Consider the following 27601-nt stretch of genomic DNA (forward strand, 5'->3'; position numbering starts at 1 on the left):
TTCGTAATAAAATAGCTAAGTCTCGAGACCTTCCTTTTGATTACTCTGTATAACTGCCATCTTTACTTTTAAGCATAACTTAATAATGAAAATTTATACGCATATTGAGACATCTTCAACATGCAGTATAGCAGCTCTCAAACTTTGCTTTTAGGACTTCTTTACTTTCTTACAAATGATTAAGGACCCAAAGAGCATTTGTTTGTTTTGGCCATAGCTATCAACAATTACTGTATTACAAATTAAGCCTACCCATTTCAAAAATTATTTTTAATGTAAAATAATAATAAACCTAATACATGTTAACACATAAAATATTTTAATGTAAAATAATATTTTCCAAAAACTGGTGAGAAGAGTAACATTTTTATACATTAAAAAAAAATCTCTATAGTATCTATCTTGAAGAAAAGCCAGCTGAATCCTCATATCTGCCTTTGAATTCAATTTGTTGCAATATGTTATTTTTGGTTACACTGTTTTGCTGCACACATATATTCAGTTAGAAAACAGAAGTATTTTTGTAGCATTTTTCCAATAATTGTGGATACGCTTCTTTGATACTACATCAAAATTCAACAAATAATAGTTTCTGAAAGGTTACTTGCAATGAGGAAATGGAAGCCATACAATGAATATTTGATACTAGAGTAGATTAAATTTGCTGGTCCACCTTGCACTTTGAACTGGCTTTTTAAATCTATGAATAATTTTGTAACATCACACACTGTAACATTATGCATAGGAAATACTGGTTTGAGTTATGCAGATCTTCCAAATGTTGGGACATTTCATATAGAATATAAAAAAAATCACATCTGCTTATATCATCACTGATCTCCTCTGAAAAGCCTTTAAGTATTAGGGAACTATGAACTTCACAGTAGAAGACATACAAGTTTTCCAAAATTCTAATTTCCACTTGAAAGCTCGACTTTTATCATTGGCAATAAATACTGTTAATTGTTTTCCCTGAGGTGAATGACTCACTTTATCTTTCAAGGAAAATGTCTACCAAATAACCAACTTTGAATCCCCATAGTTTCTCTGTCATTCTTCCAGTTTAAAATGATGCTATGAAAAGAGTAGTTAGTTTAGCTTATGACTCAAACAATTGCACAAGAGCTTTTACTCTAGACAGCCACTGCATAGACAGTATGAGGTATAAGTGCTTTATGTTTACGTCCCATTTTATCATAAATGATATATACTCACTGACTTCATTCTTATGAAGGTATCAGCAGTTCTACTCAACTCACTATTTGTTATCTCCATAAGAGCAAATTTAACAAAATGAAAGGGCAAAGAATATTTTGGTATTACCATGAAAAAAAAATATTGATCTCATGGACCCTCTGGAAAGGTCTCAGGAATCTCCAGAGGTCCACAGACCTCAATTTGAGAATCACCAACATAGAACATATACAAGTCCGGGAGTCATACAAATGTTTACATATTCTTACTTCTCCAAGGTAGGGAGGAATTTGTTACACTTTGCTTTATCCTTCTAGGAGAAATTTCTCCTGTCATCATTTAACTCTTCACTTTCCTGATAGCCAGTGAATAATTTTCCAGTAAACAATTTGTTAGCAGATTTCAGTCTCATCGTATCAACTTTATCTACATGCTGAAGCTGCAGACCCACCTCTACCTGTCCTAAGGTTTCCCAGGGGTAGACAGATGGGTAGCTTCAGTCTTATGAAGCTTACTTATGAAAAGGCAACAATGTTCAACTGATTCTGTTAAAGCATGACATAATCTCTTGGGTGAAATGCTGTAGATGAGGGAGCATTAAACAAGGAAGTATAGGTATGGGCTCTGATAAACTACTAACAGTTATGAGCTGTAGGGCTAGGTTGTGATTTTTTAGCCAAGTCTTGAATACATGGTAATGAAAAGAGAAAAAGTTGCAATCAGCTTTAGTCTCTTTGACAATGAACAATAGACTGTAAGCTATATGTCAATGTTTTGTTTTCCACCCTAGATATGAACAACAGTCCCATACAGAAGTCTGATGCTCAAGTACGATTACTATGCACATATGTAATAGATAAAGTACAGTTGATTCTCATTATTTTCAGTAGTTATGTTCTACAGAGTTTCTGTGAATACTGAATTAATCAATACTGAAATATTGCTCTCAGGGGTAATACAGAGTTAGGTTCCTGCAAACCTGTGGTCACAGCATTTTTGTCATTCAAAACACTATTTGCATCATATAGGTTTGTTTGCTAAATTCCTTATAAAATAAGGTAGACATATCTGCCTTGAAAATCCACTCTTCTACATAACCCTTTTCACAGGGTTTTTTTTTTTTTTTAATTGTTCTATAGCCTCCTAACTGCAGAACCTGCCTCACTTGCAAGTTTAACATTTTCTTGCTGTATTACCCTTCGAAATGAGCAAGCCAGCTAGCAGTAGCCGAGAAGTGTTTAGCGTTTTCCTAACCCTGGGTAACGTGACGGTCAATTTCTTTGGCTATCAGCCTCACAACAGTGCTGCCCACTATGCTTTCTATGGGTCATCATCTCATGATGTACAAGTTTAGCCACTTTCTCGTCTTTTCCACAGCTTTATCATGCACTACACGTTAGTTTGGCACTTTGTACAGTGGCCTCATGTACAGATCAGTGAACCATATGAGGCTAAACTCTGGGTCAGTCATATTGCTAGTCTTAACTATGCATTCTAATAAAATTTTCTCAGTAATGAGGTTTATGTTAAGTGTCATCGATTTATCAACTATTTATTTAATATACTGGGTGGACCATATTGTTGATTCATTAACATTAAACTCACGGCCAACAGCACTATAACTTGCGGTGGAACAAAGCTTATCTAACACATGTATTTTCTCCATAAGGCACATCACAGCCTTTTGCACTTAGGAGCACTAGACAGCACTTCAGCACTATGTTTGAGGGTTATTTTCAGCAGCAAAAGCACCAAGAAAAAAAAAAAAAAAAAAAGCAAAGAACGTGGCACTAAATAGACTGCTAAAAGGATGCTTTTTTACAGCATAAGAACTAAAACAAGAAGGCGGGCATTACCTTCTCAGATGGGAATGTGTATGTTGGGCAACTAAAAATTTCTGCTGCTCTGCATATGTGCAAGAATAAGTATAAAAGCACCAGCATAAGTATTGATTTTGTGGTTACAAGTATATTTTCGTGAGTAGGTGAATTCACAAACACAAAATCCACAGATAATGAGGGTTTACTGTACTTACACAGAATTTAAAGTTCAAAGGTATTTGGAATTATAAAAAAGATATAACCAAGAACAGAAAGATGAAACTGCAAGTGTATTTTTTTTTTTTTTTTGCTTTTGGTAATGAAAGTGTTCACCTATAAATTTCTAATGTTTAGAGATGGCACTGTATTACTATTAAGGATATTAAATTAGCTTGTTACATATGGTATAACATTAAAAACCCAGAAATTCTGAACAATTTTAATTATGAGCTCTTCATCCAAATGCATCAATTCCCAGTATAAGTCCAATGAAAGAAAATACATTTCAGTTATTAGTTTTTAGTATTGAATGGAATATTGGTAGAAAAGCTATGATGCTTGAATTAAGAAAAAGTGCCAACTTGAATAAAAAATAAATCAGAAAACATTTATGAAGCATTCAATTTTATTTTGAAAATTCATTTTTGGAAAATTACAATTTCCCTGACTAGGATTAATTCCAGAAGTTTTAGAGAAGGCAACCAAATGTAGAAACACAATTTATAGAAAAACCTCATTATTATCCGTTTTAAATCATCCATAAGTATTTTAAGATCTCCTTAATAATGGCTAAATGCTACAACTTTTCTTATCTCAGACTTGAATCATGCTTTATCACAATATGAAGAGGAAAAAGTAGTAGTTTTTTTTCTTTTTTTTGTGACTTAACAGTTTTTCTTTGTTTCTTTTTCCAAGTCCTCTCATATTCTTTAAAATATACCAGCCCCATGTTATTTCATCCATATTAGTCTCTCCTATATCTGGTTTTCATGGTAAGTTAGATTAAACCTTCTTGAGTCAACTAATTTGTATGGAGTTATCAATATGTGGAACTATATGATAGTATAATGTTAAATCTCAGAAATTTAAGAAATCATCTTATATGATGAAGTTTCCCTTATTTAGTGACAGAGAAGCAACACGAAAGACTACCCTTCCACTTCTTCTTTGCTCTACCAGCCTCAAAACCAAGTAAACAACTCTGCTTTGTGATAGGCTCAGTTAATGCAAAACTATAAATCCTTGGATGACAGCTCAGTTATGAATCTCCTTAAGTTAAACCTGGGGTCATATATCAAGCACCTGTAGGAACAGCCCTCATTTATATTCCTCTAACCCTCAATAGGGAAGGTTCTAGGAGGCTAAACTCTGGGTCAGCCATATTGCTAGTCTTAACTATGCATTCTAATAAAATTTTCTCAGTAATGAGGTTTATGTTAAGTGTCACTGATTTATCAACTATTTATTTAATATACTCCTTGAACTGTGTGAGTCACCTGGGATAGAAAATGAATGATACTGTATATTTCTGTCAATTGCCATTTTTCAAGTTAATTTTATGTATGGAAAGAAAGAATCACTATTTTCATTAGAAGATCATCCTTTCCCCAATGTATATGTGTTGGTCTATTTCTATACTTCAGTCTGTCCTACTGGTTGACCTGTTGATCCCTGCACTAATCCCATACTCTATTAACTTCTCAAACTTTATGATGAGTCCTGAAATCTGGTAGCATGTATTCTTCTTAAGGATTGTACTAGCTATGCTATATCTTTTAAATTTCCATATAAACATGAAAATTATCTAATTAATATCCACCAAAATGAAAAACTATACTTATAGTTGGAATAGTAATAAATCTATAGATCAATTATATTCCTCATTTATTTAGCTCTTCATTAAATTCTCTAAGCAATGTTTTAAGGCTTTCAGTATAGAGATCTCACACATCTGTGAAGTTCTCTCCTGGGTATTTTGTGGTTTTATGCTATCATAGCTGGTATTTTTAAAATTTCATTTTGTAAGCGTTTGTTACTAGTATATAAAAATAGAAGTGATTTTTATATACTGACCTGTATCTATAATTGACCACTCTGGAGCTGTTTTACTATTTTTGCAGTGTGTGCTTCCATTTGGAATTATTTTCCTTCAAGCCAAAGAACTTTCTTAGTATTTCTTGTAGTGAAAGTTGCTATAGACACATTGTTTTGTTTAAAAAGTATTTATTTTGTACATGTTTTTGAAGAATATTTTTGTCAAGTGTAGAATTCTATGTTGACTTTTTTTCTTCTTTTAGCCCTTTAAATACATCATTTCATGTTTTCTTGCTGCAACAGGGAAAAGTCAGTTACCAGTCTTATTGTCGCTCTTACAAAGGTAATGTATATTTTTTACTCTGGCTATTTTCAAGATTTTCTTTTTACCTTTGGCATCAAATATCTGGCCCTGCTATGTCTTGGTGGTGTTTTCTTCACATTTATACCTTTTAGGGATTACTAAATTTCTTAAATCTGTAGATTTAGAAATGTCTCATGTATTATTTTTTTCTAATATTGTTTCTGTCCCATTCTGTCTATCTCTTCTCTTTCTGAGATTTTAATCATTTACATTTTTTACCCTTTTGACTACATAATACATCTCTCCTATAATATATTTTCTTTTTCTTCAGTTTTTCATCTTGAGCTTCACTTTGTATGTTTTCCACTGGCCTGACTTGAGCTCATTAATTCTGTCAAGATTGCAGTTAATCCTCATCCAATGAATTTTTAATTTTATATATTGTATTTTTCAGTTCTAAAATGTCCATTTGATTTTATATTTTATATATATATATACACACATATATATATTCAGATATTGTTTAAGATCTCTTGTCATTGATTTTTTTCCATTCTTCCTTCTATTTTCTTTAACATATTTATAATAGTCATGTGTGAGTCCTTGTTTGGATCACCTGTGGTTCTGCTTCTATTATCTGCCTTTTCTCTTACTGGCCACATTTTCTTGCCTCTTAGCATGTCTAGTATTTTTCTCTTATTAGTTTATGTAGACACTAAAAATAACTTTGAGATAAAATTCCTACAATAATTCCTCAAGTGGGCTGCATTTCTTCCATTAGGCAGGTAGACTGAGAAGCTGAGTCGAGGCTGGGTTGGAACTTTACTTACACTTAGCCCACCCTCTATTTTCAATTATCAAAAGGATGAAATCTCTTTCGTGGTTATTTCAGGCTCCTCCCTCTAGTGGGACTTTGTTTCCCAAGCAACATAATAAGAAGGGAAGTTGATTCTGACTTTCCTAACTAAGAACCTATTCTCCTTTACGATCCCAGAGCTCAGCACATGCCCATGAGGGAGGGGATAGGAAGAGCTGCCATTTGGCTGTCCTTTAGTTTTTGATCTGTGACATGACAAAATATGAAAAGCTCTGATATTTCATTCCTCCATGAGACTAATTCTGTCTAACCCAAACCCACCCTATGTCCAGGGTGGGTGGGAGGAACAGAGAAAGATTGAGAGAGAGCGAGAGAGATTGAAGAAGAGAAAAAGAGAAGAAAACCAATGACATAATTTCAGGACACCTGAGAAAGGCTCTTCCCTATCTGAAACTTTAATTCAACTACTCTTTGTTTTCACAGCTTTCTGACATCCTTTAAAAATAGGAATCTGTAATATATCTGTCATTTTCTTCCCCAAATTCTCTCAGTGACAACAATGGCATGCTACCATCAACTTCATTCTACCAAATAGTGGAAATTTATCTGAAAATTTATCTCATTTTTTCAAGGTAGGAACATCCCACCTAAACTCGTGTTCAGTTTTTGACAGTCATTAAAGTTAGATCTTACTGACTTCTAAATACTCTAAGTTATAATGATGTTATTCAAAGAAGTGGCTAATTACATTAAAATGTCTATCAAACTGGTAGAATGACTAAATTGCCCTGTCAATTTAGTCAAAACAGTAAGTATGCCAACTGTTTTAGAAAAAATCAGAGATAAATTAGAATACTTAACATTTTCTCAGAAACTTGTAAATACACGCTGGTTACTAAACATTTTGCTTAATGTTATTCATGATTAATTATATCACTACTAAGCAGCAGATTAGCTTTGTGTCACAAATATTTTAATGTCATTAGAGTATCAAAATTCTAAAAAAGTATGTCTCTTGTTACTTGTCTTATGCTAATAAGAAACTTTATATATTGTTCTTTTATAGAATACATATTTCTGCAAAAAATCCCTTGCTTTTGAAACCAGATCTCTCATTTCATAATCAGCATTTTTAACAGTAAAACTTTGTGATTATTTAAACAAAATAACTAAAGTTTTTGAAGTTTGCTGCTGTTGTTGATATTGTTTAAAATAAAGATAAATGAATATTGCTGGGCTTGGAGAACAATGATGGCCAACTGACACTGAATCTCCCCCACACATCCTTCCAAATAAATCATAAAAATGACAATAATGGCAAATAAATCCAAAAATAACCCATGACTTCAACATCACTAAGAGACAGAGAATACAACAATCTTTAAAAACAGAGAAAAGAAGATTCCAACAGAGTTTCCACCTGATGTTAAGCCTGCAGGTATGAAGAGCGAGAGAGAAAAGGCATAAGAGACTCCAAGAAAATATGTGAAGGAAGCAGAGGACATAGATGAAACACAGACCAAATCATTCCCAAAAAACAAACTGCAGCATTATATTCCAAAATAATAAGTTCAGGTAAAATGTGGTTGATCATAACACTAGCTATAGAGAAGGGGCTTGGTAGTATATAGGATCAGCAGTGGCAGCCTGGAAGAAGCATTGCTTCCTGAAGAGAAAGAAATATAAAGAGGCTGGAATGAGGCATGAAGGAATATGAGAAAATAACAGGGCAAAATTAATGCTTCTTGCAGAAAAAGATGACAAAACACCAACTCTCCAACTCTCCAACACCAATCAACAACAACATTCTTTTAAAAACTGAACAGAAAAGAGCAAAAATGACAAACTGTACTTTTGAATTAGGAATACTATTCATAGAATAAACAATAGAAAAAAGCAGATAATGTCAATATAAAATGACTTAAAATTTTTTAATTGTTTTAGTCGCAATTCTACTGATGAAAACTATCTCCTAAGAAACAAACATGAAGCTAAAAGAAATAACAAAAACATTCCAAGTTGAATTAAATATCCTAAAACATGTATTTGGGGCCATGAAAAAAACACCTTGAATTATAAATACAAAAACTAATACCAGAAATGGACAAATTAGAAGAAAAGAGAACTGAATGAACTCACAAAAGAAATAAAAGAAAAAGAGTAACATATCAGAAATAAAGACTAAAGGAAAAGATTCCCAAGGGAAAAGAGGTTCAAATGAAAATTTAATACAGGCCATTGTATAAAAGAAGTAAAATCCCCAGGAGAATAAAAAATTATATTTAAAAAAAGTAAAAAGGGCCAGAGAGAAAGTGTTTGAATTGGAAGACAATCAAAAATAGTCCAAGGCAGGGGTGGGAGAGGGATGAATTGGGTGATAAGGGTTGACATATAGACACTAATATGTATAAAATAGATAACTAATAAGAATGTGCTCTATAAAATAAATACATAAAATTTTTAAAAAACCAATAGTCCAAGGCATGTATAATTATAGTCTATAAAAAGGAAAATCAAAAGAATAAAAATTAATATTTCAATATTTACAATGATAATCAAAAAACATTCTGAAAACAAAAGAATACCTGACTCCACATATTGAATTTACTCCGAACAGAACAGTAAACTCTGGCACATATCTAGCAAAGCTATTAAAGTTTAAAGACAAAGTCCTCAGAACCTTCAAACAAAGGGATGCAAGTTCAACAGAATTAGAATGTTAATAGACTTCTCAAAAACAAATACAAAGCAAGGCACAAGTAGAGTGCTATTTTTGAGAAAGTTAAAGAATAAAAGCGTGAGCCAAAGGCATTATCTTTAGTCAAAACCTTTTTTTAAGTATCAAGGCTATAGAAAAACAGATTTAAATGTGAAGGACTCGGGGAATATTGTACACGTGTACACTTCCTGAGGAGTCTACTTGAGGATGAGCTTCATCTAACCAAGAGAGGACTGGAAAAACTTGCAAAGGCGCTGATGGTGAGCATTCCATATGTTTTCTTTTAGAATTAAGACTAAAACAGAGGTGGAATCACAGGTAGAAAAATAATATTCATGAAATTATAATTTATGACAAAGTATTGAAGAGTCTGGCTCCTGGCCAAAGTCCGGTGTTTGGGTGTGTGATCTTTCAGGCCTCATGGGGGAAAGCTGCCCACACCAGACTTGGTGGATGCCAGCACATTGCAGTCTCTGAGGAAGTTGTTAGTCAAGGACCCAGGTCCTACTGGCTGGCCATGTTCTTAGAACAGAATAGTATAACATAAAGTATATTAGAGAAAGAGGTAAAGAGCATATGGTAAGGCAAAAGCAGTAAAATGTTTACAAAGAATAAATCTGGTTAAAGGATACACAGATATTCTTCATAATACTCATTTTTGCAACTTTTCTATGTTTAAAAATATCTTCTAAAAAATTCAAAAATATGTATAAACTAAAAAAGTAAAATTATTTGCAAAATGTATTTACTGGGGAGTATAATGAGGGGTCATAACATTTGATGTCTTTGTGGATCTCAATATAAATCAATTCCTCCCTTACAAAATATAATTTCACATTGGCTGGATTTCTCTGTTCCTCCAAATCTGGTCTCTGGCTCTCTACAGTTTGCTGTGTCCCTCTGGATGCTGACATTTATGGACTGAATGAATTGGCTCCCTTTTCCTAAGGTATTCTCTTGTGTTTATCCAATGAGATATGCAAGTAGGATCACCATGTGTGATATAAGTTAGGTCAAGCTTGCTTTGTTCCTCTACTAAAGTTTACTATGTCTTTTGAGTGGTCCTTTTGAACAGACACAACTGTACTTAAAGCTACAACTCTGTCTTCAGGAACCTGCAAAACTGTTTCTTTCCCTTGCTTAGGGGATGTAACTGCAACCTTAGTCTGTGAGCCTACTGCCAAGCTTCACTGTCGCTTGTTGGTTTCCTTTAACCCTGCCCACACTTCTGTAAATATTCCCTTTATTAAGCTTTTCCGCAGTCACTCTTTTTTGAGAGTGTTGTATCTTTCTTGCAGGGATCTTGTCTGGTACATAATACTAATGGAAAACAAAAAACAAAAAAACCTACAAAAAAATGGAATGTACTTAAATGCTGAAAATATTCTGAAAACTGTATATTACAAAAAATGCAATTATTAGTAGAAGCAGTGAAATAGTATGTAACATTAATCATTTTGAAATATCTACATGGACTGTTTCACAGATGAAAAAAAGATGAAACTAATTGTGTTAAGAAAGCATCATATGTTTTCTCAAAAGATTTCTACAGAGTAGCTTAACGTAATGGTGCATATATAGTTTGGTAGGGATTAAATATTTATATATGGATACCAGAAGCAACACCTTAAACACGAAATGAAGCCCATGCTATTTCTGATCATTTACATTATAAATTATTATCACTTAAATTTTATCACTCTCCTTGCAGCCATGGTTAACATCCTAAAGACCATTCAAGGGAAAGGAAGGGTCAAGGTAACTAAAAGCAATTTAAATACAAAAGACGGCTATTTTCCTTAATTTTTCTTTATCTTCTCTTCATTTTTCTCAAAATATTCTGTCCATATTCTTTAACAAAATCTACCTGAATTCTACCACTGAATATTAATATCAGCAGGTTAGGTAAAAGGGGACATTTTCTTTCATTCAGTTTATGTTGACTCCATCTTCTAGTTGCTCAGTCTCAAAATCTTGGAGTCATCCTGGATTCCTATCTCTGTCTTGTACCTCAAATCCTATCCATCAGCAAAAACTATTGGTTCTGACTTCAAAATATAAAATCTGACTACTCATCACTTTCTCCACTGCTCCACCCTCATCTGAACTACCTTCTCCTCTCACTTAGGTTACTATAATATCCTTCCAATTGCCTCTTAATATCTCTTCTTAACACAGTGGCCAGAACAATCCCTTTAAAAGGAAGACAGACTATGTCACACTTTTCCTCAAAACTCTACAATGGTTCCTCGCTTCACTCAAAGTAAAACCCAAAGTCTACACCTGCTTAAAAGGCCCTATGTGATCTTTTTCCCATTACCTCTCAAAACTCACTGCCTACTAATTTTCAACACGTTCTCTCTCCTCTAGCCAAACTGGCCTCCCTGTTGCCGCACAAGTGCAGCAGGCACGATTGCCACCTTTATACTAGCTATGCTCACTGCCTGGAATGCTCAACTTCCAAAGATCCACAAGATAAACTTTATGTATTTTCTTAAATGTCACCTTTTCAAGGGGTCTACTAAGACCTCCTACTTAATATTTCTAAGATGTCCCTCATCCCAAACATCCTATCCCCCACTCTTTTCTATTTTCTTTGTTTCACAAGAATTATTGTCTTATAACTTTCTATATCATTTATATATTCCATTTATTATTTATGGCCTCCTGTGACTCAAGTGCAATGACTGGCTCTAAGCAAGTGTTCAATAAAAATTTGTTGAATGAATTGATGAATTAATACATGCAAAAAAATATGTATTGAATGCCTCCAAAATTGTTAGGTACTCTAAAAGTTTTTTTCTAATAAACATATTCTGTAGGTTAATGATATTGAATATCTAAATGTATTAAAATCATAATACAATTTTTTCACAAAAAAGGAATTTCTAATTTCTGAGTAAATCCTACTCAAATATTTCTGTATATATATTTCAAACATACCAAAACAGAAAGATTTATCTTGTCATTACTCCCCTTTATATTTGCTCTCCACTCCCATCTCAGCTCCAAAGCTGGATTACGTGGTTCTACTTCTCTTTGTACCATCATGGTACTTAATATATTTGATTGGGGTTATCTCTTAACGTGTCTCTATCCCATAATCGATTAAGAAATTTTCCAGGGCTATGTCTATTGCATTCACCTTAGTTTTCCCAGCACTTAAAGTCGGTACTGCATAAATGTTTAATGAATAAAAAGGAGAAAAAGAAAAGAATAAGAAAGCACACAGACCTCCCTCTATATTTTTTTGCAACTTGTCAACGTATTAATTGTTTCAAAATTGAGAAAAAGAAGAAGTAAGTTTCCTTCTTGCCTTTTTCTTAAAGTTTTCTTCAGTTGTAAGTAGTCAGATAAAAGAAGCCTATATAAAAGCCCAGACAAAAGAATGAAAACTCAACCTAAGACTAAAATGAATTAATTTTTCTAATGTTTTAGTTTTACTACATGTAGGTAATTGACTGTTTTCAAAATGTCACATAAACATTGCTAATATTTTTATTGTTTTAACACTCTTTATCACCCCTCGAGTACCATGAAAATTTTACTAGTGTTTGTAACAAATTCAGGGATCCTGGGTCATGATGCTTTAAGCAAAGGCATATTTAAGAGCTTAACTAACATTTGAGCAATTCTTCAGTATCAGCTATGGGTTTGATTTCAAATTCCCATTTATTTAATGATGGCTCTAACAACAATAACTTGAAGTACAGCAAGAAGACTGAAAACTAATTCAAGCACAAGAATCAAGAACTCAAGATTTTCTAAGTACTATAAAAAGCACTTGATCTATGAATCTGAAGCTATCAGAACAGTTAAATTGATCAGCTAATGTATTAACTACATCCTAGGATAGGTTGATCAATATTTTGCCTTAGATTAAAAATGTAAGGATGCTACTAAGATATTTCTATGATGAATAAGATAAACCTAACTCTCCAGTAACACTTAAATTATTATAGGCAAATAAAATGTATCATCAACTCAGGAATTTATTTATTTATTTTCAAATTGGAGAGCATTTTCAGAGAAAAACTCAGAGTTGTACTGACTTTAGCCAACATGTTTTCCAATTATTTTATCCAGAAAAATAACTCATTGGTTTTCTTTTTCTTTTCAACTTGACAATATAAAAAGATGCACAGCTCTAAGAAATAGGGATAAAATCAGCTTAACACATTTTTCTTACCTAAGCTTTTGCCTTTATGGAGGATCAATAATTCTGTCATGAAGAAAAGCCTATCACAGAATTATAACTACAAAGATAAAACTTCTTATTGGTTTATTTAACAATAAAATTTAGATTTCTGTTAATCTCTTTGCCTGACGGAATAGCCAATGCTTGATCCAGTAGACAGATATATTATGCATTAAAGTTGGAGAATGACCATTAGATCATACCCTATTGCCTTTGTTCTGGTTAGGTCACAAGCCTCTAAAAGCCTATTTGAAATGTAATATTCTTAATGAGAATGAGTCTGAAACCGGAAATTTAACAAGCATATGTTTATGAATACAGACACTAACTTGCCTTTGTGCTGTCTTTGTAGTTAGCTGCTTATTTTTAAAAGTGAACCTCCTCTACTCTACTCAGATTGTTTTAATTCCATAGAACAGCATCCTTCCTCCTATCCATAGAGCTTTCTTCCCTAAAATTGTACCTAGGATACTTCCACTAAATAGTCACTCCCATTCTTATAGCTGAAACTCAATGCAATCTTGTAATTATGTGCTTATCCCTGTTTTAATGATTATACATTTGTTTTGTTTCTGAAACTCTGTACAGGTTGCAGAGGAAGGGATATGTCTGAATTGCTGTGAATGCTGTGGTGAGATAATAAATACTAGATGACTAATGGACTGATCACAGTCCCATAAAAAAGGCATTGTAGGGGCTTCCCTGGTGGCGCAGTGGTTGAGAGTCTGCCTGCCAATGCAGGGGACACGGGTTTGAGCCCTGGTCTGGGAAGATCCCATATGCCGCGGAGCAACTAAGCCCGTGAGCCACAACAACTGAGCCTGCGCGTCTGGAGCCTGTGCTCCACAACAAGAGAGGCCGCGATAGTGAGAGGCCCGCGCACCGCGATGAAGAGTGGCCCCCGCTCGCCGCAACTAGAGAAAGCCCTTGCACAGAAACGAAGACCCAACACAGCCATAAATAAATTAATTAATTAATTAATTTTTTTAAAAAAAGGCATTGTATTTATTTCAGTCTGTATTTCCTGAACAATACTGGTTTAAACAAAAAGAAAAAAAGATCTACAGGTTACAGGCTAGAAAATGTGGCTCAAGAAGAAGGATTCCTGCTGTGGATAAACCTATCAAAGATAGTATCCTGCCTTCTCATAGGGAGAACTGCTGCTTCAGAGTGATAGCTGTATCTACATAAGTAGCAAAGTAAAATATTGTATGGCAAAAATTCCTACTTATAAGGGAAATCATATGAGTAGAGAAATACTTATGTGGGATTTAGTGACCCAGAAAGTCTAGATCCTTGATCAAACCTCCACTTAACTTTGCCTGAGGAGAGTAATTTGGCATACATATGCAAAGGGTTACAATAGGAATTCTTTTACTTTTAACAAAATTTGTCCCACATCACATTTTAGCAATATAATTAGACACTGAACATGTCATACAGCCCACTGAAATTATACAGAGCATTTAAAGACCATTTGAAGGTGTTCTCATAATTTCTAATTGCTTAGATATTTTATTATGGATACAGTTTTCACTTCATAAAGCTTCCTGTAAAGAAACTTCTACCAATATTTTTATTGTCAACTTGATCAGCTTGATTGCTTTTTTCCTGCTACACAGAAGTTGCTCTGTTGGCTACCAGCATACATTCCTCAAGGGATGTTATAAATGGAAATAAGGCACTTAGGGATGTTATAAATGGAAGAATAAGGCCAAGAAGGGAGTCAGTACAGAATGGGGAAATTATTCTTGTGAATATTTGTACACAAATATATAATTTTGAGGAATTGTACATATGCTTGCACACATGATTTATACCTTAATTTTTTTTAATGAATATTAAGAATTTTTTCCCTATTTATCATGGGTTTTTAAGTGAAATGCAAAATATTTCATGAATAAATCTCTTAAATACTAGAATAAGTAATCAACTGGCAGCAACTTTGATAGTTGAGTTTATGTTTCTTTTATCACTTTTCCATCTTTGTTTCTCATATGGATAGTAGCAGAGACAGAGAATGTTGCTTCAGAGCATGAAAATAAAAGTATATTATTTGAAATTCACAACACAATTGTTCAGAAAGCATTCTGGAAAAAAAATAAGAAAAAAGTAGCATGGAAAACATTCACAGTGCGGGGGGGGGGGGCACCAAAAAGAAAACCAAGAAAAAGATGTTGAATAGTCAAAACAATCTTGAGAAAGAACAAAGCTGAATGTATCATGCGCCATAATTTCAAGCTATACTACAAAGCTACCATAATCAAAACAGTATGGTACTGGCACAAAAACAGACACACAAATCAATGGAACAGAACTAAGAGCTCAGAAATAAACCCACACATATATGGACAATAAATTTACAACAAAGGAGCAAAGAACATACAATGGAGAAAGGATAGTCTCTTCAATAAACGGTGCTGAGAAAACTGAACAGCCACATACAAAAGAATAAAACTAGACCACTATCTTATACCATACACAAAAATTAACTCAAAATGGATTAAAGATTTGAATGTAAAACCTGAAACCATAAAATTCCTAGAAGAAAACACAGACAGTAACTTTATTGACATTAGACTTAGCAATGATTTTGTGGATCTGAATCCAAAGGCAAGGGAAACAAAAGCAAAAATAAACAAATGGGACTACATCAAAGCAAAAAGGTTCTGCACAGAGAAGGAAATTAACATCAAAATGAAAAGGCAACCTACTGAACGGGAGAAGATATTGGCAATTCATATCAGATAAGGGTTAATAACAAAAATGTAGAAGAACCCATAGAATTCAACAACAACAACAAATGAACAATTAAAAAATGGTCAGAGGATCTGAATACGCATTTTTCCGAAGAAGACATACAGATGGCCAACAGGCATATGAAAAGATTTAACATCACTACTTATTAAGGAAATGCAAATCAAACCTCAATTAGATATCACCTCACAACTGTTAGAATGGCTATTATCAAAAAGATAAGAAATAACAAATATTAGAGGATGTGGAGAAAAGAAAACCCTCATGCACAGTTGATGGGGGCTGTAAAATGGTGCAGCCACTATTGAAAACAGTATAGAGAGTCTTCAAAAAACTAGGACTAGAAATACTGTATGATCCAGCTATTCCACTTCTGGGTATTTATATAAAGAACATGAAAACACTAATTCAAAAAGATATATGCACCTCTATGTTCAATATTCATTGCAGCATTATTTATAATAATCAAGATATGGAAGCAACCTAAGTGTCCATGGACAGATGAATGGATAAAGAAAGTGTGGTATATTTATATATATGCTACTCAGCCATTAAAAAAAGAGAATGACATCCTGCCACTTGCAACAACCTGGACAGATCCTGAAGATATTATACTAAGTCAAATACGTCAGACAGAGAAAGACAAGTACCATATGATTTCATTCATATGTGGAATCTAAAAAAGAAAAAAAAAAACAAACAAACTCATAGATACAGAGAATAGATTTGTGGTTTCCAAAGGGGAAGGGGGTTGGACGGTGGGTGAAATGGGGAAGGAGGTCAGCTGTATGGTGATGGATGGTAACTAGATTTGTGCTGATCACTTTGTAGTGTATACAGATGCCAAATTACAATGCTATGCTGTACACCTGAAACTTTTATATATATATATATTACATTTATAGACACTGAACCTGCACTATAAAAAGGAAACAATCATACATAGAAAACTTCCCATCAGTATAATAGATATTCAAATGATAAAATATTAAAAGTGAACGTAAAAGAGAAGTTTCATGCAAAAACAATGCATTGTATTCATATAAAGAGAGTAAAAGCAAAGAAGAAAACTACTGTGATTATAAAATAAAGGGAAATAATCAATTCCTCATGCAAGAAGGTGGTAAAAGGAGAAAGAGAAGTGTCAAGAACCCAGTGCTTTACCTGTAGGTACACTAATAGGAAAATCTACCCATTCTGTTAAATGTTTATCATCACCCAAAACATAGTAGAACAGATATACTCTTTGATTTTATAAGAAAAGGAAAGTCAGAAAAAGAAACCAAAAAAGAGCATTTACCTCAAAAGTGACTCTCAACACTGGCCTTTCATCCATTGTTAGCCCAAATTCAAACTACAAGTTTCTTTAAACCCTATTTCTTTAAAATCGAAGTCATAAAACTGCAAATTATCTAAACTCCTTTACGAATACTCTAATATCTAAAAACATCCACTCTACTGTTTGACACAGGATCTAAATACCTTAACACAAAAAGAACTCAATGTTAGAAATGATACTTGTCTCAGGCAGGGAGGCAAGATAGCCCTATAGAAAGAGAACTTGTTTTAAATAAAAACAAGCTAAGTTTATTGAACACTTACTATGTGTCAAACACTGTTATTTACATGTATTATTTCACAGTGATCCTATGGGATAAGTGCTATCATTACAATTACTTTGAGAAACTGTGGTACAAAAAGTTAAGTAATTTGTCCAAGGATTTAAGTCCTGTAGTTGGGGGAGGTGAGAAGAATATAAACCTGATGTGGGCAAACTCATAAGGCTGAGAATTACTCATGAAGCATCCTATGTTAAAGGGCTGACCTGGCAACTAACTAGCTATGCAACCACCGGCAAATTATTTAGGCTTTTTGCCATGCCTCAATTTTCCTTAATTGTAAAGTCACTTTAAATGTTTTTCACAATAGCTAAATTCTCTAGGTTTCAAATAAAAACAATTTGAATTAAGCACCATCATTGAGTGAGTCATCCTATGAGGCAATATTATGATATAAGAGATCTTTTCTCTTAAAAAACACTTTTTCTTTCTTCTTCATATTTATTCACATGTACTTGTCTCTGAGGATAGGAAAGAACAATATTTCTCTTCCTGAATCCATGAGTATAAAGAAAGAAACCACGTAAGACTTGACTCTGTTTCTTCACTAAGGAACCCACAAAGTTTGAGTGTCATTTTAATTGGCCAAGGCCAATGTACCTCCCGCAGGGTCCTCCAGCTAGAGTTCCTTTGCCTACTCACTTTTTGCATCAAACCAGAAACACCGACCCCACACCCAATAACTCTTAACCTCCCAGATATCTTAGTAGAGGTAGAAATACCCATAACAGGACCCAGAAATCGCATCAGCTGTGGCAACACCGGTCCTTACCCTCCAATCTTCTATTTAAACCAGAGTTTACTTAGCACTGACTTATGTAATTTTGGTTCCAAGGTAACCAGAAGTGAACTTTCTCCGAATGATTATGAAATAATTAATTTTTTAAATTAAAGCATAATTTACCTTCAGAAAAACCTACCATTTTTTTAAGTACAGTTCTAAGAGTTACAGCCATATGATCACCACCAAAAGTGAGTTATAAAATAGTAGTTCCACTACCCCCAAATTCACCCTTTTTGGCGTATAGTTCTATCAGTTCTGGAAAACACACACAGTTGTGTAACTACTATCACAATCAAGACATAAAACAGTTCCATCCCCACAAGACTCTCTTGTGCCCTTCTGTAGAAAATTTCACCCTCTGTCCCCTTCCCTTGGCAACAATAGATCCGTTTTCTGTCTCTATAAACATCTTTTTTTCCCAGAATGTCATATAAAAAGAATCATACAGTTTATAGCCTCTTGAGTCCAGTTTTCCACTTAACATAATGAATGTGAAATTTATTCAAGTTGTTGCATTTATCAGTAGTTAGTTCAATTGCCGAGAAGTATAGCATTAAATGGATGTACCACAGTTTGTTTATCCAGTCACTAGTTGAAGGACACTTGGGTTGTCTGCAAGTGACTAGGAACAGAGTTGCTCTAAGTATTTGCATACAGGTGTTTGGGTAAACCTAAGTTTTTACTTCCCTTGGGTAAATACCTAGTAATGGAATTGCTGGGTTGCACAGTAACTGTGACTTTACCTCCTAAGAAACAGCCAAACAGTCTTCCTAAGTGATCATACTATATTGCATTCCCACTAGCAATGTATGGATTTAAAAGTCCAGTTTGCTCTCCATGGTATTATCAATTTTGTTGTTGCTAACCATTCCAGTAGGCATGAGATGGTATCACAGTGTGGTTTTAATTTGCATTCCCCTAAAGACTAAAGATGCTGAGCATGTTTTCATGTGCTTACTTGGTGTATACTTTTTTGCTGAATATCTATTCAAATATTTTGACCTTTTAATAATTGGGTTGTTTGGATTTTTTCATTATTGGGTTTTGAGAACTCTTTATATAATCTGGGTAAAAGAACCTTATCAGGTATATGATAACTTACAAGTAGGTTGATTGTATTTTCATTTTCTCAACAGTGTCTTTGAATAGCAGATTTTTTTATTTTGATGAAGGTCAATTTATCAGTATTTTCATTTTATGGGCTATGCTTTGGAGTTTTATTTAGGAAATCCTTTTGCCTAACACAAGGTCACAAAAACTTTCTACAACATTTTCTTCTGAAAGTTTTATAGTTTTAGGTTTTAGATATAGGCCTATGACCCATTTTTTAGTTAATTTTTATATATGGTACAAAATATGGATCAATGTTCATTTATTCAGCATATGGATGTTCAATTGTTCTAATGTAATTTTTTGAATTGCCTTTTCACCTTTTTTGAAAATCAATTGACCATACATGTGTGAGTCTACATCTGGCCTCTCTATTTAAGCAATTCATTCTGAAGGAGACTTAGGAAGTAGATGCCAGAAGCATATCTAGGTATTGCCAACCAATAATGTTTTTTAAATTAGTTGTATTCATATACTTCATCCTAGGAGCTTAAAGCAGTATTGTTTCACTAGTCTTCTGCTTTATATAGTCAACATAAAACAAATTGATTTCCCATATGCAAAAACTGGACAAATTTTAAGGCTCTAAAAGAAAAAAAGATGAATTGATATAAAATCCAGGTCATAGAAGTTTTCAAAGAGTTAAAAGTTTAAAAGGATTAAAATTTATTTAAGAAAATTACTATTTTCAAATGGGATGACAGAAAAGGAAAGGAAAGGAGAATAAGGAAAGTGAAGGGAAAGAAAAATAGAAAATGATAAAAAAGTGGGGGCATTTATTGAGCACCTATTATTACCATACACCATATTAGGTGTTTTTTCACGTGATGTTAGTTATTTTGAATCATTGTTTCTGATACCAGTTTATTTAACCAGTTTGTAGAGAAGGCAATCATAGAAGTCAAGATTCTTCTGCCCAGTTCAATGTTCAATCCTGTTATGTATCTCAAATCAAAAGTTATTCTTCAGATAACTTTAAGAGCCAAATTCTGTTGAATTCCTAATGAATCACATGAACTGTGGGACATTTTTAAGATATCCAGGAAAAAAGTGACGAACTAAAAGATAATCAATTCTGTAGTGAAGTGTGGACAAGGAAGCCATGTGTCCATTCATTCAACAATCATTGAGCATCAGCACACTGAAGGGCCTATGCTGGGTACCACTGAAGCAAGAGGAGTTAAGACACACTCCAACCTCTTAGACTCAGGCACCTCAAGGAGGCGAGAAAAGATATATCCAGTAACCATGATTTGAAAGAATAGAGAAAAATATTTAGTAAAAGAAATGCAAACAAAATGCTGAGGTAGTTTTAAGAAGACAAAAAGAAAAAAATCTAAATGGGAAGATTAGAGAAACCGTAGGAACAGACTACACTTGAGCTGTTGGTTCTTAGAACGAGAAGCAGATATGATGACACGCCATGTTAAGGAGAAAAAGCACTTAAAATGCATGGAGAAAGTGGGGGTATGTGCAGGGAACAGAAAGAATAAGCTCACTGGGTTAACACATAGAATATGTGGAGATAAGTTATGGGAGATAACCTTGGGAAAGTAGACCGAGGTCAGATAATGCATGCCTTGCTATGACATTTATTCTTCCTATGACAAATATTTCCTGAGTGCCTACCAAAAGACAGGTACAACAGCAGGCACTGACAATATTAGCCACAAACAAGACACACAAGGTGCCTGCCCTCATGAAGGCAAAGTCTAGAGGCTCCGGAGTTTGGACTTTATTCAAGAAGCAATGGCTCTTGCATAGCACAGGGAGATCAGCTCGGTGCTTTGTGACCACCTAGAGGGGTGGGATAGGGGGGTGGGAGGGAGATGCAAGAGGGAGGGGATATGGGGATATATGTATATGTATAGCTGATTCACTTCGTTATACAGCAGAAACTAACACACCATTGTGAAGCCATTATACTCCAATAAAGATGTTTTAAAAAAATTTGGTAAATACTAGATTTAACAAAATTAAACAGCTTTCTTAAATGCAAAAAAAATAAAATAAAATAAAAAAATAAAGATGCAAACATAGAGAATGGACTTCAGGACACAGGGAGGGGGAAGGGTAAGCTGGGACAAAAAAAAAAAAGAAGCAATGGCTCTTAATGAAGATTTTCAAGCAGTCGGGCTGGTTTTGGGAGGTGAGATGGTAGAGGAATATTAGTATAACCAGGAAAACAAGTAAAAAAAATTCAAACTATTTTCTTTTGCATCCTAACTTTGATTTTGCTAAAAAGGGTGAACAATGAGAAATATATAGTGTTTTATAAATGAAAATCATTTCTAAATAGACTTTTGAACGTTTCGAGTTTGGATGGGACAGTACCCTGAATAAAATGTTTTGCTAAATAGGAGAATCACATTATAATGTGCAATATTCTGCACATTTGATGTCTCCTGGCATTATCTTCTGATTTCCACTCAGATAATGCCCGATTCATGAGATGATCAGACAGATATTGTTACTGAGAGTGAGAACTACTGCTGGCTCTTATCTGAGTACCATATATATATAGTACATAAACTATATATCTCTCTATATATCATATATAGTATATATAATATATATCATATATACATATCATAAATATCATATAATATGATAGTATAGTATATATATATAGTATAAATATCATATATAGTATGTATATATGTAATATATATTTACATGTATATCTCCTAATATTGTTAAACCTTGAAAATAAAGCAGGTTTACATATAGAGCATAAAGTTCATATAGTGGAGTGGAATTTATAATATGTTAATCTAGAAAGAAAAGTAATTTGTATCTAAACACCTTAATGACTTCCATCCACCTAATAATACTTGTACCAATGAGTATGTACACTCTATTTAGAGGAGAAAAGCTAAATTAAATAGATTCTTTAACTAGATTCAAACCCCAATTAATATTTAATTGTTAAAGGCTTAACTTCTAGAAAGGAGATAATTTTTCACCACCTGCTTCTTTCAGTAATTGAGATTTAAACAGGAGTGAAATTTAACAAGTTTTACTCTACAGAACATTCTGCGCATTTGATGTCTCCTTGGCATTCTCTTCTGATTTCCACCCAGACAATGCCCGATTCATGAGATGATCAGACAGATATTGTTACTGAGAGTGAGAACTACTGCTGGCTCTTATCTGAGTACCACCCCTCAGTCTGACACAATGCTCCCAAAGTTTCCGAGAGAAATTCTATTCTGGAGTTTATAATGTCCTATGTCCTCACAGTGGGGGTCAAATAGTGTGTCTGTGCTATAAAACAGACAGAAAATACTCAGCTTTGGTTATTGAAACAAATGACATGTGATTTCTTTTAAACTTTTCAATGATGTATTCAGGGCTTTTCCAGTATAGTACAATATAAGGACACAGTATTTCTGAAATGATGATTAATTGATTTTGAAGATGATGAGTATGTAGAAAAATGCCATAATGAAAATATTAAGCATTAAAATATTTCACTATGCTGGATCCCATGAAGTAAAACAACTCACTTTTCTCCCTATTATATATATAGTATATAAACTATATATCTCTCTATATATCATATATAGTATACATAATATATATCATATATACATAACATATATCATATATACATATCATAAATATCATATAGTATGATAGTATAGTATATATATAGTATAAATATCATATATAGTATGTATATATGTAATATATATATTTACATGTATATCTCCTAATATTGTTAACCCTTGAAAATAAAGCAGCAATCTATTCACATATTCCCTCTTTGAGCACTCCACCATATCTGATATTTAACTGTTAAAATGAATATTTATATTTCAATATTATTTCCCTTCTAAACTGGCTGCTGTGTTTTGCAGCATCAGAAGGAGAGATTCTCAAGGCTTTGTAAAATGAAGAAAAGCTGGGGGGAGCAGTACTTCATCATCCTCCAAAACCTTGTGGCTCTCTTTATTGGTCTTTCAAAGACTCCACCAAAAGGAATTACACATTACAATAAGGAACCCAAGTTCATTTTCTCAGCAACAAATGTGAGAGAAGTTTATCCAGCAGACACTGTGGTGCAACAAAAGAGCACCAGCTATAGAGTTGGAGAAACGAGGATCAAATACCAATTCTGCCTCTTTCTGCTCCACCTACCAAGCCCTGTTCAACCCACAGGCTCAAGTTTTCCCACCACAAGCAATTACATCTGCATCACCGTACTGTTATGAAAGTTTTAAAAAAGTCATGCATGGGAAATTATACAAATGTTAATTACCATTACATTTAAAATCCCTTGTTTCTCTATTATTGATTTCAATGTTGACTCTATAAGACAAAAAGAAGAAAGGAGAAAGGAAGTAGGATTGAAAAAAATTTTGCGTCTAATTTTTTGATGGCACAATTAGAATAACATTGAGAAAAAACCCAAACCAATAATAAACATTTAAAATAACTTAGGAAGGAAGATATGTTTAGATAGAGCTATATTCTTATTTTGGAAAGACCTGCTGCAATTGGTCCAAGAGAAAATGTATCCAAGAAAATGAAAATAAAAGAAGTAAGTTTAAAATTCTGAGAATGACAAAAGCTGTATGATGCATGTATTAAAGAAATATGTATATATATACACACACACATATATATACACACACATATATTACTATTCCATGGACCAGTATATGGTAATGATACACCCCAACTTCCAAGGAGCAAAGGAGTAATGGATGGTAATTGACAGGTGCTAATCATTTTGACTGATCCCAAAGAAATGTCAGACATAAGATTTGATATATTAAACTTTGGGATTTACACAAATACATTGGACTTTTAAAAAAAACTTTCTATTGTTTTACTGGTTCTATTGTTTAAAACACAAGAACATCACATTAATACTGTAATGTAGAGGATGGAATTATTCATATCTATATAACCACCATGTATTTTATTTCTCTAACAAAATATACATCTATGGTACTTTCTAAAATTCCCCACATACTTCATCTTTCTACACCTTTGACCATGAAATATGGCAGCACACTTTGATGAATATTTAAATTTCTCTCTCCTACACCCAATACTACTTTAGTCAAAGTTTTCTACAGTACATGAGAAACATCAGACAGTAGTTACTTCCATTGCTGATAATATTTGAGTTTACTCTGATAAGATGTGGGTATAACTTGTTTTATCCAAATAGAGATCTTCATGACAATGTATCTGATCAATTATTAAGTCAATTATATTTTTTCATTACTATACATTATTATTAAAAAAAAAAGACATACCAAGATATTTTGGCCTTATGCCACAATAAAAGAAATTATGTGTTACATTTCAGCTGACCTAGTTTAATTGTATTTTAAAAGAAAAACTGTCTTACAAAATCCCAATAGTAACACTTAAAATAAATCAAGCATCAGGTTAGCTTACTTAAGCAGCAGGCAATAGATGTAATATTTTCCAAATCAGGTTTTTATTTGTCAATCAAATATTTTCCAGTGATTCTCAACTGGAGACAATTTTGTCCCCCAGGGAACATTTGGCCATGTCAAGCAGGTGCTTTTAGTTGTCATAACTAGGGGCCATTGGCATTGGCTAATGGAATCTGATACACAGAGCTCATGGATGTTACTAGACATTCTGCGTGCACAGGATAGCCCTCACAATAAAGCATTATCGAGTCCAAAATGTCAACAGAACCCAGGGGGAGAAACCCTGCCTTAAGTTAACATCACAATAAGGTTCTAATAGGAATATTAATACAAAATGATTTTTCAGACCAACAAGCAACAGGATTCAGGAAAATAATAATAATAGCTTAGATGTAGGGAGTATTTATCATGAGCCAGTGCTGTTTTATTAATTCTCTTATCAGTGTTAACCACAGTCCTATGTGTTAGGCACCATTATTATCAACCTTCTTCTATGGATGACAAAAATGAGACTTTAACTTAATTATCTTGCTCAGTGTTACCCATCTTCCAAGAAGCTGAGCCAAGATTTCAACCACAGCCTGCTAACTCTAAATCATGTACTCTCGACTACATCACTATACAGTTGACTCTTGAACAACACAGGTTTGAACTGCACAATCCACTTGTACATGGATTTTTTTCCCTAAACATATACTAGAGTACTATCACCTGCAGTTGGTTGAATCTGAAGATGCAGAACTGTGGATACGGAGGACCCACTGTAAAGTTATACTCAGAGTTTTGACTGCACAGACCATCCCCCACGTTGTTCCAGGGTCAACTGTATAGTCTTCGTGTTGATCAGAGAACATGCTTTCTGACATAGGTTTTTGAAAATGCATCATATTTAATAAAATCTATAGAAACTCTGATGTATTATTCTCTACTAGAAAATCCCATTCTTGAAGATCAATAAAAGTTTAAGACACTGCAGATGTCACTAAATCATTATTTATTCATTTACTGAGATTCTCATTTCAGCTTTAGCAAATGTACTCACAATGTCTAGAAGAATGAAAAATGCAACTAAGTGAAACACATCACACTAACAAGAAAATGAGAACAGAAAACACTTAGCTCTGGTATAATACTACAAGTGTAAAAGCAAGTTAGGATAAGAGAAAGCCTCATCAAATTATCAGGAGGTCTCATATTTTCAGTACAGCAGAGATAAGTTATAGGCTACCAAAAGTTCTCTCAGGAAAAATACAAACTTACTAACTGGAAAATACAGTGTACTCATTTTCTAGGATTGCCAGAACAAAATACCACAGACTTGGTGACTTAAACAACAAATTTATTTCTCACAGTTCTAGAGGCTAGAAGTCCAAGATCAAGGTGTTGGCAGGTTTGCTTTCTCCTGAGGCTTCTCTCCTTAGTTTGCAGATGGCTGTGTCTTCACATGGCCTTTCCTCTGTGTGCACAACACTTGTTTCACTTCCTCTTCTAATAAGGATACCAGTCACATTGGATTAGGGCCCCACCCTAACAGCCTCATTTTTACTTATTTAAAGACCTTATTTCCAAATATGGTACATTCTAAAGGTACTGGGGGTTGGGACCTCAACATTAGATTTTGAGGGTACATAATTCTGCCAAACTACCAAGGACAATTTCTGAGAACACATGGGGTTTCACCTGCCCAGAACTCTTTCATGGAGGATTAAAAGAACAGTTTGTCAGATATTAGGAAAAATCTATAAAACTGTTATGAGAATAAATAGCACAGTGTCATTCCAAGGTGGCACCACAGGCACTAAACCTAAAGGGAGATGGCCAAGATTTAACTTTTTCCAGACCCATGTTGAAATTTGTGTCTACAAATGGCAATCATGGTCTCATCAATAGCCCTGTAATGTTTTCCCCACATTTACTAGACAGAAAAATAAATTAATAAATGAAAGACCTTAATGGCAAAAATGCACTGACAGTCAAAGTGTATTGGATCTTTGTGTCAGTGAGGAAGAGATAAATGCAATCTGGAGTCCCTCTGCTTTCAGCTAGGTGTCTTTTTTGTTTGTTTGTTCTTGCTTTTTTTTTTTTTTATTTCCCTAAACTCACAGGAACCTCAGAACTGCTGCCTTGAAACTAAGGGAGTTGTTTTCACTAGAATTTAAAGCCTGCTTCTCTGTGCCTGCCAAGAAAGCAAGATCATAACTGCAGGACATGTTTTTCTTCCCCATACTCTTGAAGCAACACAACTTGCCTCCAGAGCTGTCTGCCTACTCAGCAGGACAGCAAAAACAAAGAGGAAAAGATGAGTGAGAGTCAAGCAGAACAGAAGGAAAAGACCAAATGGAGAGATGACTGAAGCAAGCATCATAATGTTTTCTTAGAAAAACGGCTAATTGGAGCAAGATAAGAAGAAGCATGATAACAACAAAGAACATTTGTTAAGTATAAGCAAATCACTAATAATTATCAATCTTGTGTCATTTTAATATAAATTTCCATTTCATTATTTTTCTTAGTTTCCTGTATCATGTCTGTCATGTTCCTCTATCTAAGCACAGGAACCAAAACTCACATGGGTTTGACTGTAATAAGCTCTCCCCCTTCAACCTCAACTTGATCACTTATCCTTAAACAGCTCTTCCATCATGTGATTTCATTCCCCTTTTCTAAAAGTCTCTTCAATTAAAAAGGACTCAATCATTCTATTACTTCTCTGCATAATTTGGCCTCGCCCTGTAGGTCCACGATCCATCCTTATTACTCATTACTCCAAAACACACTCAGTTTAGTAATGCCTGTCTCCTCATTATTCTAAGATCATGTCACCA

General features: G+C 33.8%; 1 protein-coding gene and 1 long non-coding RNA gene across 8 annotated transcripts in view; one reads left to right on the forward strand and one right to left on the reverse strand.

The window, feature by feature from the left end:
* GALNT13 (polypeptide N-acetylgalactosaminyltransferase 13) overlaps nucleotides 1-27601 on the reverse strand; it is a 545878-nt gene that overhangs the window by 394001 nt on the left and 124276 nt on the right. The gene's annotated exons all lie outside the window — the stretch shown is intronic.
* On the forward strand, nucleotides 10409-21297 carry LOC309630474. The gene is made up of 2 exons (XR_014245689.1): nucleotides 10409-13771; nucleotides 14083-21297. It is a non-coding gene; the product is annotated as an uncharacterized lncRNA (long non-coding RNA).

This window comes from Balaenoptera borealis, assembly GCF_965194805.1.
Source record: "Balaenoptera borealis genome assembly, chromosome: 6".
Lineage (NCBI taxonomy): Eukaryota > Metazoa > Chordata > Mammalia > Artiodactyla > Balaenopteridae > Balaenoptera > Balaenoptera borealis.